Here is a 15,363-nt window from a genome sequence, read left to right as displayed (position 1 = left end):
CCAGAATGGCTCACTGGTCCCAGGAGGAGGATGAAAGACATGTGTAGCAGAGGGGAGCCACACCAGGCCAGGCCCAGCCTAGACCAGCTGACCTCCAGCAGAAGAGTAGACATAGGAACAGATGCATCCAAGATCAGCAGAGCTGCCCAACCAAGCCAGACCAGATCGGCCAACTACAGCCAACTCCATATTCAAGAGAACAAAAGGTTTGGGGGCAGTTTGTTATGCAGCATTATTGTAGCCACAGATGACTGATACATGCAGTGAGACTGGAAATGAGATTGTGGTGAGTTGAGGAGAGAAGGGGATGGGGTCAGAAAAGTTCTGGGTAATAGAGGTATGGTAGACATTGTCAATTGCTCAACCATAGCCATTTTCAACTCTTCTCCCTGGCTGAGAAAACCCTCTTTTGCTTGTGCTCAAAGAAGAGCACCCCCTTCCTCATCCTGAGGGGACAAATCAAGCCTCAGGACAGGAGCCCACAAACTGATGTTGATAGAAGGGACAAAGAGAAAAAAAAGAAAACACATGTCCTCGATAATGTCTTTGAGCCGTTGTATAAACAACCCTTGAACTACTTGTGGCAGACACTGTTCAATGCCTGCCCAATACCCACTCTCTCTTTCTTCCTTGTTTACAGAACCCAGATTTTATTTGGGATGGCAATGTGCCAGCTAGAAACACTCTGTATCCTGGACTCCCTTAGAGCTAGGAGTGGCCATGTGATCCAGGCCTGACCAGTGAAAATTAAGCCATATTCACCAAGTAAGGCTCCTGGGGCAAACGTTGTGGGCATGTTCCTCGCCCCTTGCACCTGAAGGTGGAACAGTCATCTTGCAACCACAACCAACCATGAGGACACGAGCCACATGTTCAATATGAAAGAGCAGAGACTTGGAAAAACCTGGATCCCTGATGGCATCCCCGAGTCATCCTATCAGCATTAGATGCCTACCACTGCATTTCTAGAAGCAAGAGATGATACAAATCTGCCAATGGTCAGGCTTTGTGTTACTTGCAGCTGAACACATTTCCAAAAGATCCACCACTCCATGTCTAAATTTCTGATGAAGTGAGAAGATACATTTCCCTAATGGTTAAGTCACTGTGAATTGATTTTTCCTGCTCCTTGTAGCTGAATGCTTCCTAGCAGACACCAGAGGTTGGCAGTCAGTTGGCTTCTGATAAACTGAGGTATTCCTGATCTTAGGCTTGAGTAGGATGGAGGGAGAGGACTGCAGTCTTGCTGTTCCTGGAAAGAGATGATGAAAGAGAGGCAATCTAATTTCTTGTGCATCTTTCTGACAGGATCCTTTGGTCTAAGCTAAGGACTCAGGGTCTACTTCCTCTTTAGATACAATCAATCCTTGTTATTCATGGTATGTTCTATAAAGTCACCACAAATCCTGAATTAGCAAATACAGAACTACTGTTTCTGGGGGAAATAAAGAATTAGGTTCTTGCGAGCCTCTGGTCACAACATTTTCATCAACTAGTCCATACATAACCTTGTTTTATGTGTGTTTCTGATTAAAGGCACCTTATTTAATATATATTGTTGATTCGTTAGCGTTGAAATCACGGCCAAAGGCAGTATAACTTATACCTAAACAAAACTTATCTAACGTATTTTCTCCTTAATACATCACCGACTTCTCGTGCTTAGCAACACTAGATAGCATTCCAGCACTATAGGAGCCCTTTGAGACAGTGAAATCACCAACAAAAAGCACAAAAATGAGAAAAATGTGGCCCTGAATAGACTGTGGAAAGGATACTTGTTTACAGTATGGGAGCTGAAACAAGAAGGCAGCACGTTGCCTTGTTCGACCTCACCTGGGAATGTGCACGTTGGGCAACTCGAATTTTTCAACAGCTCTGCGTATGTCTGCAAATGACCACAAAAGCAGGGCCAGTATTGATTTGGGGGTTACAACCAGGGCTTTGAACCAGTTTGTTCTGGTTTGAGCCCCTGCTGAGAATTTGCATGTCCACCACAGATATACTGAATCGGAATCTGCAATTTAACAAGACACCCAGGTGATTCTTATGTATAATACATTTTGAGAGCCACTGCTCTACTAGTGGTTCTCAGAATTGGTCCCCAACCAGCAGCATTAACATCAGCATCGCCTGGGAGCTTATAAGAAATGTAAATTCTCAGTGGGGGTCCAAACCAGAACCAACTGGCTCAAAGCCATCCTTACAACTGACTTTTAGCACGTAGGCAAATTGGCTAACGTGGACTACACAAATAATGAGGATCAACTGTATCTGTGACCAGTCCCAACTAATCTGGTATCTTTTTTCCTCCTGGAGGAACTCAGGGAGGCAAATTTACTCCCTGAAGCCCTCAGCTGAAGCCAGGACTCGAACCCAGGCCTGCCTGACTCTGGGACCATTTTCTTTTTTTCCTCCTTTCTGGGCCCCATCTCCTCATCAGCAGAACGAGAAGGTTACACAAGATTAAAACTTTTCAAAAATTTTGTTTCAAAGCAGAGAAACCCCGTTTACAACTGAACTTATACTTAGCTGTCCAACCTATAAAAAAGATAAAAGAGAAACCACTTAGAGTGATCAGGGTCAGCAGGCTTGCAGGCTGCCTCCCCAGCCCCGTGGCCCACAGGCACCTCCATGCAATCCTGGCGGGGGAGGAGGCTTTTAGGAAACCACCAGTCTAGATTATCTCTAAGGCCTTTTGAAAAGTCTCTGAGCCCGAGAGGGGAGTCTCTGATCTGTTAAGCATTGCTAAAACGTTGTAAGAAAGACAAAGGAGCCCGGCAGGCACTTGACAAAACAAAAGCAAAACCAAAAGCCTAAAGCTTTTCCATAGGGCAAGAGACCATGGAGCCAAAAGTCACTCTCTCTTCCTTTTCTGACTTGCTCTTCCCTCCCCAGAACAACCACTGTGACCATGGCTTGGGTCTCCCGCGGACTTGGTGGTCTACCAGCAAGTGTGTAAATATGACGTCCCCTCCTCTTTCCTTAAAACACACACACACACGCACACTCACACACACCCACACACACGCATTCTATGATCATTGTTTTGCGTCTTGTTGTTTGGGGGGGTAGCATTACGTCTTGGGGTTGTTCCAGGTAGTCCATAGACACCTGCTTCATTTACTTCAGTGGGCACACAGCTTTGGAATACAATTTAATTTGTATGGTTAGAAAGCCACCTATTCTTGGATATTCAGGTTTCTCCCCATCTTTTGCTATGTTGAAGAACGCAGCAATGAAGGCCCTTTATACATTGTGCACATGTGTTCATTTATACCAGTTGCTGTCAAGTCAATTCCAGCGCTTGGCGACCCCATGTGTGTCAGAGTAGGAGCATGCTCCACGGGGTTTTCAGTGGCTGGTTTTTTGGAGGCAAATCACCAGACCTTTCTTCCAAGGTACCACTGGGTGGACTCAAACCTCCAACTTTTGCTTAGCAGCTGAGTGCATTGACCCTTTTCACCACTCAGGGTCTCCTGTTATTTAAATGGTTGGTTTTCTTTTTTTTCTCTCTCCCTTCTTTTCTTGCTTATTTGCATTTTCAGATTTTTATTTCATGAACATGTCCCATTTGTGTAATAATTAAAAGGATATGTTTACAGCCCTTCAAACTTCAGCCAAGTTAGATAAACAGCCCCACGCACGAGCACAATTCCGAAGGAAAAAATTCGGCATCCGGTGCTGAGGCCCATTGGGTTGAGAGGTTGCATTTCTGGAGGGTGGCATGCCAAGGCCCAGCCCCTGCCTGCTGCAATGGCTCTGGGGTGTGGGCAGGGTCTGGTCTAGTCCTGGCTGTGTGACCTTGGGTAAATCTCTGAACCTGGCTACGCCATCATGGACTGATCACCACCGACCAGCCTCTGCTACATACGGCACAGACATGGGAGAGGCTGCTTAGTGTCCCCATTTCCCAGATGAACAAAAAGACTCAGTGAGATGAAGGGCTTGCCAGTCTCCTCCAGGTCGGTAGAGGAACGTCTGTACACTCAGGGCTCAGGACAGGCTGGGAGGCGGTGCAGGTTCCTCCCCATCTCCCCAGCAAACATCACTCTACCCACAAGCCCTTTCAGCTCTCCCTCACGGTGTATCCCCCATGTGGCCGCCTTTCTCCTCTACAGTGGTCACCCCAATTTGAGCTACTGCTATCTTTCACCATATCCTCACATGACTATCCAACCCACGACATTGTCTTATTCTCTTCATCACCTTTGTTACAAAGTTGTTCCATTCCGTCTATGCCCAATAGAATGTAAGCTGTATGAGGGTGGGGTGTCTGCTTCATTTCCCCAGCTCCCAGCATGGTGTCCAGCATTCAGGTGACACTTCATAAATATTTGTGGGGTAAGTGAATGAATGAATGGACTGGAAAGTGGCAGAGACAAGATTTGAAACCAGGTTTGCCTGACCCCAAAGTCACTCCTCTCAACCTCAACTAGGAAGTCGGGTGTCGGGGGGTGGATCCGATTGGCTGGGGGACTCTTGACTGCAGTTTGTGTCACAGTCTGTCCTGCTGGGAACCCTGCATCCCAAGGACAGACTTCCTGCAGAAACTTCTAGTAGGGGAGGGAGGCTAGCTACCTTCTCTCTCGTCACTGGGGGGCTTCTCTTGGCCTCAGGCCTTTGTTGGGGCCAGCTGTGCCCCTCCCCCTCCATTCTAGTTTTTATTTTTAGCAGCGAGGTTTTGGGTGCTGCAAACTGTCCTTAGGAAAAGTCCAACAAGCGGACACCGGAGGTGGTTTTGAAATCCAGTGGGAAAGTAGGTCAGGCCGGGCTGCTGGCTGGGGTCCAGGCGATAAAGTCTCCGTGGAAGCTTAATAACGTGAGCGGCTGTATCCATGACATAATTCATAACTGAGAGGAAATAGCAATTAAGGGGCAATTGTGCAATGGCGGGACAGCCTCCTTCGCAGCTCATAAAAGCAGGAGGAGGAAGAGGCGAAGCTGTCATCCCGGGGCCACTTGGCCAGGCAGGCAACCTGTGGGGATCTGAGGCCGAGTGAGTCTCCACATCTAGGTGTTTGTACCCATCTTTCCTCTCCTCCTCAGGGCTCGGGAAACTGGGAGGATGGGAAAGCCAGGGAGCCCCTTCCATGAGCACCTACTATGCGCCTGGCTGGGCTCAGGGCAGGGGCTGAGGCTGGGAAGGTCGTGCATTCCCCTGCGGCTGGAAGGTTTGGACACAGCTGCACTGTTTTGATGCTGCCTTGTCAAAACGGAAAACTGCTTTGTCAAGCAAACTGCACACAGACACCCCTGATCCTGATTCCATCTCTCCTCCTCCCCCTCCAGTTGCTGTGGATTTTCAGTTCCTCCTTTATTCACTTCTCTATTGTTGGAGCTTTCCACGAGCACTGTTTGTGTTTATGATTAGTTAAAATAGCGTGAAATCCACATCGACTGCTTTTCTCTTCCTAGATCAGAAGAGGCACGTACCTACCACAGGGTCTTTGCACTTGCTGGGTCCTCTGTCGGGAATGCTCATCTCTGCATAGCCACGTGGCTCACCCCTCACTTCCTTCAGGTCTTGCTCAAATGCCTTCCCATTGAAGTTTTAGCTGACCAACCTTTTTTAAAACAGCCAACCCACCTGGAACTCTATTTACCTTGACAGCTTTGTTTTTGTCTATAGGACTTAGAAGCAATTAACCCTCTACCTCCGCTATTCATTTATTGTGTTTGTTGTCTGCTTCTCCCCACCAGCATGGTAGCACCACAAGCAAATAGATAACGTTTGTTCATCTTGTAACATACCATGTTCCCAGGGCTGGGAACTGTGCTGGGAATATAGTAGATGCTCAGTAAATACTGGTGAATGAATGGGTGAATGTTATTATTATTGAATGATACAAAAGCTAACCATTTACTGGTTTGATTTGGGGCTGCCTCAGAATGCCCCAGGGTCCAACCCCTCTTGGACACCACCAGGGAGCAGAAGTTGGGGTCACCAGGGTGGGTTGGGCTAGCCCAAGGATTTGTAGCTGGCATCTGCTTGGACTGGTCAGTGCTCAGTTTGAATATCAGTCTCCCCAGGCCCCTGCCTGGCCCATTGCCTTTCTGGAGCACATTTGACCTCTTCTACTAAGATTTTAGACTCACTAAACCTCTGACCCCACCAAACCATGTTGGCACCTGAACTTATGGACATGAATCTTCTAGAACAAGTGAGGAGTGCTCTGCAGGGAAAGGGGTTCCTTGCCAAACTTTTCACGAAATTGTGCACACACACATACACGCAATCAGGAATACACACATCCCACGCACACCCTACACTCACACCTAGACCTCAACATGCAGACCCAGGAATCTGCACTCACACACCCAGGCACGTGTCCACACACTCAAACGTACTTACACACTGAGCGATACACAAGTCTCCCCCACACCCTCACACTCACAGCACACAGACACCTACTCACTCATGCTCTTACACACACACACTCACTCACTTCTGTAAAGTCATGCATTCACACGTTCACATGTAGCCACTCCCACCCCTCCACACATGCACACAGTCCACTCCACAGTCACAACTCCTTGCACACGCACTGCCTACCCTTCCTGCAGGTGGTGGCCCCAGGGAGCTGGCCCTGGGCCTGGTTTGGGGAGGGGGGCCCAATTGTCTCACTCAAGATGTGCCCTCACCCTGTCCACCCTCTCCACTCTGATCTGGGCAGCCACGCAGCCACTCGGTGTGGGAAAACTGGACTTGGGCCAGCTCTGTAGCAGCGAGGAGCATGATGCCCACGTCAGCCCTGACTGTGCGCCTCCAGGCACGTCTGTGTGGCTCATCTGTCCCCGGGGCCTCCGCCCACTTCCTCCCTGTCAGTGGGCGGGCAGACCCTGCTGACATCAGGCAGTTTCTGGGCCTGCCTGGTACCCACAACAGAAGAAGGAAGCGATCTGTCCCAGCTGTGGGGAGCTGGCCCAGGAGCCCAGGATATAGCTGGTGGCCCCTGACCCCAGGTCCCCTGTGGCTGGTCAATAGGGCTGTACAGGGGACCAGGGGCTGGGGCTGAGATAGCAGTTCAAGAGGGACTGGGCTCTCTGAATTAGCCCCTGAGCTAGGAGCAGCTTCCTCTTTTATCCTTGACCATAATAACAGTAACAACAACATAACTGACAGTCACCGAGCACTATTCTAAATGATTTCCATGGATGATCTCATTAAACTCTCTACTATTATCCATGTTTTACAAATGGGAAACCAAGGCACAGAGAGGAGCCTGTGTTTGTCGTGAGCCTCCACTAGCAGCAGTCCTCACTCTGTGCCTCTGGTCTTTGTGAATCTTCACAGCAACCTCATGAGTGAGGCACTGGTGTGAGCCCCTTTAACAGATGAGGAAACTGAGGTACAAATGACCCAGCCAGGCCAGACAGCAAGAAAGAGGCAGAGCCAAGTGTGTACCTGGGTCCAAGGACTCTGTCTGCAATGCCAGGCTGTCTCCACACATGCTGAGGCTTTTGACAGTGGCCAACAAATCCATGTCCACTGAGTTGATTCTGACTCATAATGTCCCTATAGAACAGGGTAGAACTGCCCCATAGTGTTTCCAAGGCTGTTATCTTTATGGGAGCAGATTTCCAGGTCTTTTCTCCCACAGAGTGGCTGGTGGGTTTGAACCAGCAACCTTTTGGTTAGCAGCCGAGCAGTTGACCACTGTGCCACCAGGACAGGGGCAGGTGTGGGGATAAATCAGCCCGAGCTCAGCTCTGAGTCTCCAATGGCAGCAGAAGAGGCGCTAATGGGGGTCTTGGTGGCCATAGAACAGTCAAGAGAATAATACATTTGTCACAACAACAAACCCTTTTTACTATGTTAAAGTCAGTGGACTGCTGAATGCCCGACAACAGATGAATGAATAAACAAAACCTGGTACATACATACAATGGAATACTAGTCAGCCAGTCAGAGAAGTGAAGCCTTAACACATGTTACAGTACGGATGGAGCTGGAAGACATTATGCTGAGTGAAATAAGCCAACCACAGAAGAACAAATATTGTATGACTTCACTTATACAAAAAGACAAGACAAGGCAAATGTGTAGAGACCAAAGTTTATTAGTGGTTACCAGGGGCAGGAGGAAGGAGGAAAGAGGGGGTTACCAACTATGGAAAAATCGCATTGATTAAGGGTAGGGTTGCACAGCTGATTATTGTAATTGCTGTCAATAAGTTGTATACCTGTAAAAAGCTGAACTGGCAAAAGTTGTGTGATAAATTTACAGCAACGACAAAAAAAAAAAAAAAAGAGTAGCTGCTGAGGCTGCTTGTGAATAACCAGACACTTCATGAGGTTTGGTTTCTTGGTTTTGATGGCTTAGCGTCATGATTTCATGGGATGTCCCAGTTAATTGGCCTAATAATGTTTTTAGTGCTTCAGTGCTAACTCCTAGGTCATTACATAGTGCCTAGGGTCTTAAAAGCTTGCAAGTGGCCATCCAAGGCATGGCAATTGTTCGCTATTCACCAGAAACAATGAGGAAGAAGGAACGTTAGGAATAGGAGGGGGATGTGGGCTATGCAGCTAACTGCCTCCGTGAATGACTGCCTCCTTTGCCACGAGACCAGTAGAACTGGATGGTGCCCAGCTATCATTACTAAACATTTTGATCAAAGATTTCAGAGAAGAATTTCAAACCCTCATGGACTCTAGACTTTCTGGAGCCATGGAAGCTGGATGAACCCCTGAAACTATTGCCCTATGATAATCTTTAAACCTTAAACCAAAAAATCCCCTGAAGCGATCTTAAAATCGAACAATAGTTTAGCCTAACTAGTAAAAAATGTCTGCCTTGAGCATTATGCTCTTTTAGGAACTATCTACATGGGATCAAATTGACAATAACAACCCAGTAGATAGGAACCTTAGGGGGCAAAAAGTTCATGTTATGAGGGAGGAATGACACGGAAAAGGAAGGTGAGGGTGGTCACACAACTCGAAGGATGTGATCAATGTGGCTAAATTGTACATGTAGAAACCATTGAATTGGTATATACTTTGCTGTGTATATTCTCAACAACAACAGGAAAATAAATAAAACTTAGGGGAAAAAAAACAGAAACAAAGGAGAATGGGTAACAGAGATCATACACGGCCCAATGGCCTGAAATATTTATTTTGCTGATCACAGATATAAAATGTATACTTCTGTGTACAACTTGTTCATTCATCTTGACTACGTCATGACTGAGACCGATAAATGTCTTAAAAATGGAGCATAAATAAATAAGTGGGGTACAATGAACATACAAAAGAAGTCCTGGTGGCAAAAATGGTTAAGCACTAGGCTGTTAACCCAAAGGCTGGCAGTTCAAACCCACCCAGGGGCTCCGTGGGAGAAAAACCTGGCAATCTGCTTCTGTAAATATTACAGTCAAGCAAATCCTATGGGGCAGTTCTACTTTGTCACATGGGGTATCTATGAGTCAGAATAAACTCGATGGCACCCAACAACAACAACAATGAACATACACCCAACAACAACAATGAACATACAAAAAAAAAAACATAGTTCAGTTTGATGAGTTCTGATGGATGCTGTCAAGAAGCCACAGACCGAAACAAGATACAAAACATTTCCAAGACCCCCTCGCCGCTCTCCAGACAGTCCAACACTATGTCCAGCGCTGGGTAACCACTGATCTGCTTTCTGTCCTGTAGGCTGCTTTTGTCTCTTCTAGGGTGTCAAGTAGAGGAAATCATACACTACGCACTCTTTTGCCTCTGGCTTCTTTCACTCTGCTTCTTTTACCACCTGCAAGATTCACGGGGTTGTTGTTTAGATCAGTAGTTTGTTCTTTGCAATTGCTGAATGGTATCCCACTGCATGAATGTTCCACGGTTTGTTCTCCAGCCCGAGGTTGATGGACATCAGAGTTCTTGGCTGTCGTGAGTGTCCATGGACACAGAATGCCTACCTTGCACCAACTGCAGTCATGATGGTGTCTTTGCAGGCTCTGAGTCTGCTAATCCCACCACAGGTGGGCAGCACTGTCCCCACTTTGGAGTATGAGGAAGCTCAGGCTCAGAGAAGTCCCAGCAAGAAGCTTGAAGACACATAGCTGCAGCGGTCGAGGTGGGATGGGGATAGATAAGGACAGCAAGGGACGGATGAGGACAGAGGGAGCTGGCAAGGGTCCCCAGCCTCAGGATGCACATTTAAGTGGGACCTAAGCTGGAACACCTACAATAATAGTGGTAGCTCACCTTTATTAAAAAAAAAAAACAAACAAACAAACCCGTTGCCTTTGAGTTGATTCCAACTCATAGCGTCCCTATGGGTCAGAGTAGGACTGCCCCATAGAGTTTCCAAGGAGCACCTGGTGGATTTGAACTGCCGACCTTTTGGTTAGAAGCCGTAGCACTTAACCACAATGCCACCAGGGTTTCCTCAGCTTTATTAGGCACCTAGTATACTCCTGATGGTGTTTGTTCTGCTAAACGTGGGCTTGCTATGAGTTGGAACCAACTCGTCCTTGGCTAGCACAAAAGGTAAGTGCTTGGCTACTAACCAAAATGTTAGCAGTTTGAATCCACCCAGAGGCACCTCGAAAGAAAGGCCTGATGATCTACTTCTGAAAAATCAGCTATTGAAAACCCTACGGATCATGGACTCCAGACATCCTGGAGCCATGGAGGTTGGATAAACCCCTGAAACTATTGCCCCGAGATAATATTTAAACCTTAAACCAAAAATATCCCCTGAAGTCTTCTTAAAACCAAACAATAGTTTAGCTTAACTAGTAAAAAATGTCTGCCTTAAGCATTATGTTCTTTTAAGAACTACCTGCATGAGATCAAATTGACGACAGCAACTCAAATGGTTAGATAGGAACCTTAGTGGGCAGTGAGTTTATGTCAGTGGGGGAGGAAAGACTCAGAAAAGGAGAGTAAGAATGGTCACACAACTAGAAGAATGTAATCAATGTCACTGAATTGTACACGTAGAAACTGTTGAGTTGGTGTGTATTTTGCTGTGTATATTCTCAAAAAAAGGAAAACAAAAGAAGAATATTGAAAGGTGAATTGATAACACTTTGCTGTAATGGCAGAATACAAAGTAAGAAAAGTTTTAGACGGTTTGTGACCATCTCTTTCTGATAAGCTTCATAAAGTAGGTGGATTTAAATACACTTTGAATCCTAACATTTTAGAACTCAGCTCTTGAATGAGCTGATTTGTTTTGTTATGACTTGAATGAAGAATTTGTATTTAAAAGAAAGAAGAAAAAAAAGAAACCCTACGGAGCACAGTTCTACTCTGATACACATGGGGTCACCATGAGTTGGAATCAACTGGATGACAATTGTTTTGTTTTTTAACAATGTTCCTGGCCTTGTCCTAAGCACTTTGCATGGATCAGCCCAGTCAGTCCTCCCAACAGTGGGCATTATCCCATTTCACAATTGGGGAAACTGAGTCATGTCTGGGGCCACATACCTGGTAAGTAGTACAGCTGAATTTGGAGTCAGGCAGCCTAGCACCATATCCCTTTTCTTAACCACTAGGCTGTGTTGCCTCACTAGCCCCCATCTGTTGAGTTTGTGCTTCTAATGGGGTAGTTCAGTGCCTGGCTCAGAGTGCTTGTCCATGTTTGTCAAATGCGTGAAAAGAGATATGCAAGAGATTAAGGAACTTCCCAAGGCCACCAGGTTGGGACTTGGCGGAGCTGGGATTTGAACGCAGAAGGCTGAGTCCCAAGCTACTCCCTTATCCTCCCAGGTCCAGAGAAGGTGACTGTGACTGTCACGATGTTTAGGGCTTTGGTATGAAATATTCCTATCCTTCACCACCCACAGGGGAGGGCTGGGGGCAAAAGAGATAGGCCAGGCCAGCCAGTGCCCTCTAGCCAGCAGGAGATGACTCATCAACCCCGTGATGACAGGTGACATTCCATCCCCTTCCCCGGGGGACTTTGGCCTGAGATAAAGGGAGCATCCTGCTTCTGGGAACAGGAGGGCAAATAGGTGGGAGAGGCAGGCAGGTCACTGCCTGGGGGGTTGCATGTCTGGGCAGGAGGGCCATGGGTTTCTGCCATCAAGTGGCAGTCTAGGTTGAAAGGGCTGGACTGACCCTCAAGCCTCACTTCTGGGGTTAGAGGTGCAGGCCTGATTGGGGCTTTTTCTAAGAAGCTGATACCCCTAGACTCTTCCACAGCTGGTCAGGGAAAAAAAACCCTTGTGCCCCTCCATTTTACCTTGGCATTTTTGCATGAGTCAAGAGGAACTTGAGTCAATCATCAAACACTCTTCAAAACGAGGTGTGCAGGGGCCCTGTGGACACTAGCCAAATCAGCTGTATTTTACTTATTTTTCATAACTTTTGAGTTTATTTTTTAATTTAAAAGAAGCCTCAACTATAGGAATAATACTTCAATATAGTTCTGTTGCAAATGACTCAAGCTGCACACTCCCCACTGTGAGCTCGCTGCATCTCCGGAATTGCATTTGGCTGCAAGTAACAGAAACCTGACTTCTGCGGCTTCGCTGATTTTTCCTGTGTAAAAGGAAGTCCAGAGATGAGCAAGTCAGGGCTGGTGGAGCCACTCAGGTATGTCACCAATGACCAGGCATCTTGGCCCCCCATCTTAATAAGTGACTTTCAAACTCATGGCCAAAGAGGGCCATTTCACTGTCTGGCATTATATGCACAGCCCAGCCAAGAGGACAGGGAAGGGGCAATGTGTGTGTACAACTGAGTCTGCCATTTTGATCACAAATGTTTCTCAGAGCCCCACCTGGTAAATTTCTAGTTACATCTCATTGGACAGAACTGAGTCATGTGGCCACCCCAGCTGCAAGGAAGGCTGGGGAGGTGATTATTTAACCTGGGTACATTGTTGCCCCATTCAAAATTAGGGCCCTTTTAGTGAGAAGACGGGGCGATGGATAATGGGGAAGCACTAATGACATAAGCCTCAGACTGGTTTCGTCACCTGAATAGAAACAGACTGTAAATATGGGTTTACTACTTGTCTTTTTTTCCCCGTCCTTTTTTAATAATATATCAGGGGTCTTGGTAGTACAGTGGTTAAGCCTTTGGCTTATGACCGAAAGGCTGGTGGTTCGAATCCACCAGCCACTCCTTGGAAATCCTATGGGGCAGTTCTACGCTGTCCTATAGGGTTGCTCTGAGTCGGAATTGACTCCATGGCAATAGTATTTTTTTTTAATAATTTTTTTTTTCAAGATTTGCCTTATCATTATTTTGATCTGCTGTACAGTATTCCATAGGATGGATATACTATGGTATACTGTATTTTTATGCAAATAACACACACGTTACACATTTTTCAAACCACAACTCCCCCACATGTTATTTGCACGAGCACACTACACCAATATTTTTTTTACATGTTGCTGACTTTAATTTCATTTTTTTTTTCTGTCCAACAGATTTAATGTTACCAGGACAAAGCTGATGTCACGAAAACTTCATTTGAGGTAGGTATGTTCCTAAATCAAGTGCAACCAATGGTGAACAGGTTCATGATGGAAATGGGACGCCATGTTGAAACCGAAGAGTGTGGATGCACGAACAGCTAGAAGTTAGTAAATAAGAAACGATCCTAGGCCTAGAACTACAAGAACAAGATGTCATTTATATTTTTTGTTTTCATAAATCTTAAACTGAAACAAATTTTGATAATCAATGTCTTTGACATCAACAAATAAAAGCCATCAGAAGAAATTGTTTTCATCTTAAAAATAGGCCATTTTAGTTTATTCCTTCATTATTATCATCACCATTCAACTCCCAGAACCCTTCAAAGTGCAGTCTCTGATCACTATCGTTGAAACATCTCAGAGCTGCGTGCAGATGCTCTTTTGTGACTTCTGAACTGATGTCATCATCATCATCACTGCCTTCAAGGTCTTCATCTTCGCCATTGGTAATCTGCTAGTACAGGATCCCAGCCTTTCTGAACCCATTGCGGATGGTTTCTGGTGTTATTTTCCCCTAAGCAGAAGCCACCAGCTTGCAGACTTCTTAAATGTCACCTGCTTCAGTCTTCCTGATGTTGTGAACTTATGAATCCCAGACTGCATCCATTCATCCAACTCTCTTCTCATGAACGTCTTAAACAAGTAGTTGACTGCTTTACCTAGCAGCTGCAGCTTGAGATAAGGCCACCAGGTATACGGGCACCAATTGAGTTAATATAATTTTGAACGTTATCTTTGTGACCATCTATGGCTTCAAAAATTAGTAAAGACTTCTTTGAAAAGAATCCCTCCTGCCTGGCCCTATAACATTTATCTACCCATGCTTTCATAACATCACAGTCCATCCATCCCTGCCTATTACAGTAAACAACCACACTGGTGGGCAGTTTTTCACGGAGTATCATAACTCTCTTGAAAATCACCATTGGCTTTAATTTTACCCCACTTGCAGTGCAACCGAGGACTATAGTGAAGCAAGCCGTCTCGTGCCCAGTGGTTGTAACGGCTACCGTTTTTGTACTGGTCCTGGTGGCCGGAAGGTTGAAAGATACCGGAACCTTGTCCATATTAATTACACAGCAGAGACACTGAGTTCAGAGATTCTTGGTGACGAGTTCTGCAGTAGTTTAACATCTTTGCCTCCCAGTCATCTGGAAGTTGTTGGCCTACAGTGGCTCTCATTGTCACGGAAAGGCCATTCCTTTTCATGAATATAGAAATGTGGGTGAAATCCACCTTGAAATCTGGGATTCCTCTTTCATTGGCCAGAAGCTTCGCTTTGATCTGAACTGTGTGGTTCTCCAACTCAGGCCATTTCACCTGGGGCCCAAGACCTGGCGCATTTTTACGGATTCACTTTTTCCACCGTCTTTATTTCCTTTTCTCCATGCGCCAGTGGCGGACTCTCCAACCCCCAACTCTAGCTGAGGCTCTGTTGCTTGTTTCTTCCGCCCTCGCAGCAACTTTCAGTTTATAGTCGGAGCTGTAGGACTTGCATTTAATTCTGCCATGATCCTAAAGGGGTCTAGGACTTAGATTTACAAACTGAAAAAATGTGCACAATATAAGCAATAACGGACTGGTTCTTAGTAAAGAGATTGAAAAATTCAAATATGAGGCGTCCAAGAAGCAAGGGTCTTTTTATATGCTGCAAGCATATGATCACATGATCAAGGTGACTTATAACCCCTGATCAAAGACATTGGTGCTAATAAGACATAATTAGACTCCGAAATAAGGAGACCTAACAAAGCTTAATGGTTTCCGCTTAAGATGATCTGATAAGGTTTCCGAGAGCGACCGCAGATCAATTTCGCTTTTTTTCTCCCACGATCAAAAGCCAGAGTCGGAAGACGACCGTGATACTGTGTCAATCAAATCGAACGGAGATTCCTGTTGATAGCCACTGGAA

Source organism: Loxodonta africana, chromosome 24 (assembly GCF_030014295.1).
Source record: "Loxodonta africana isolate mLoxAfr1 chromosome 24, mLoxAfr1.hap2, whole genome shotgun sequence".
In the NCBI taxonomy this organism is placed as follows: domain Eukaryota; kingdom Metazoa; phylum Chordata; class Mammalia; order Proboscidea; family Elephantidae; genus Loxodonta; species Loxodonta africana.
The sequence above is the reverse complement of the archived record's forward strand: the minus strand, read 5'-3'. Positions refer to the sequence as shown.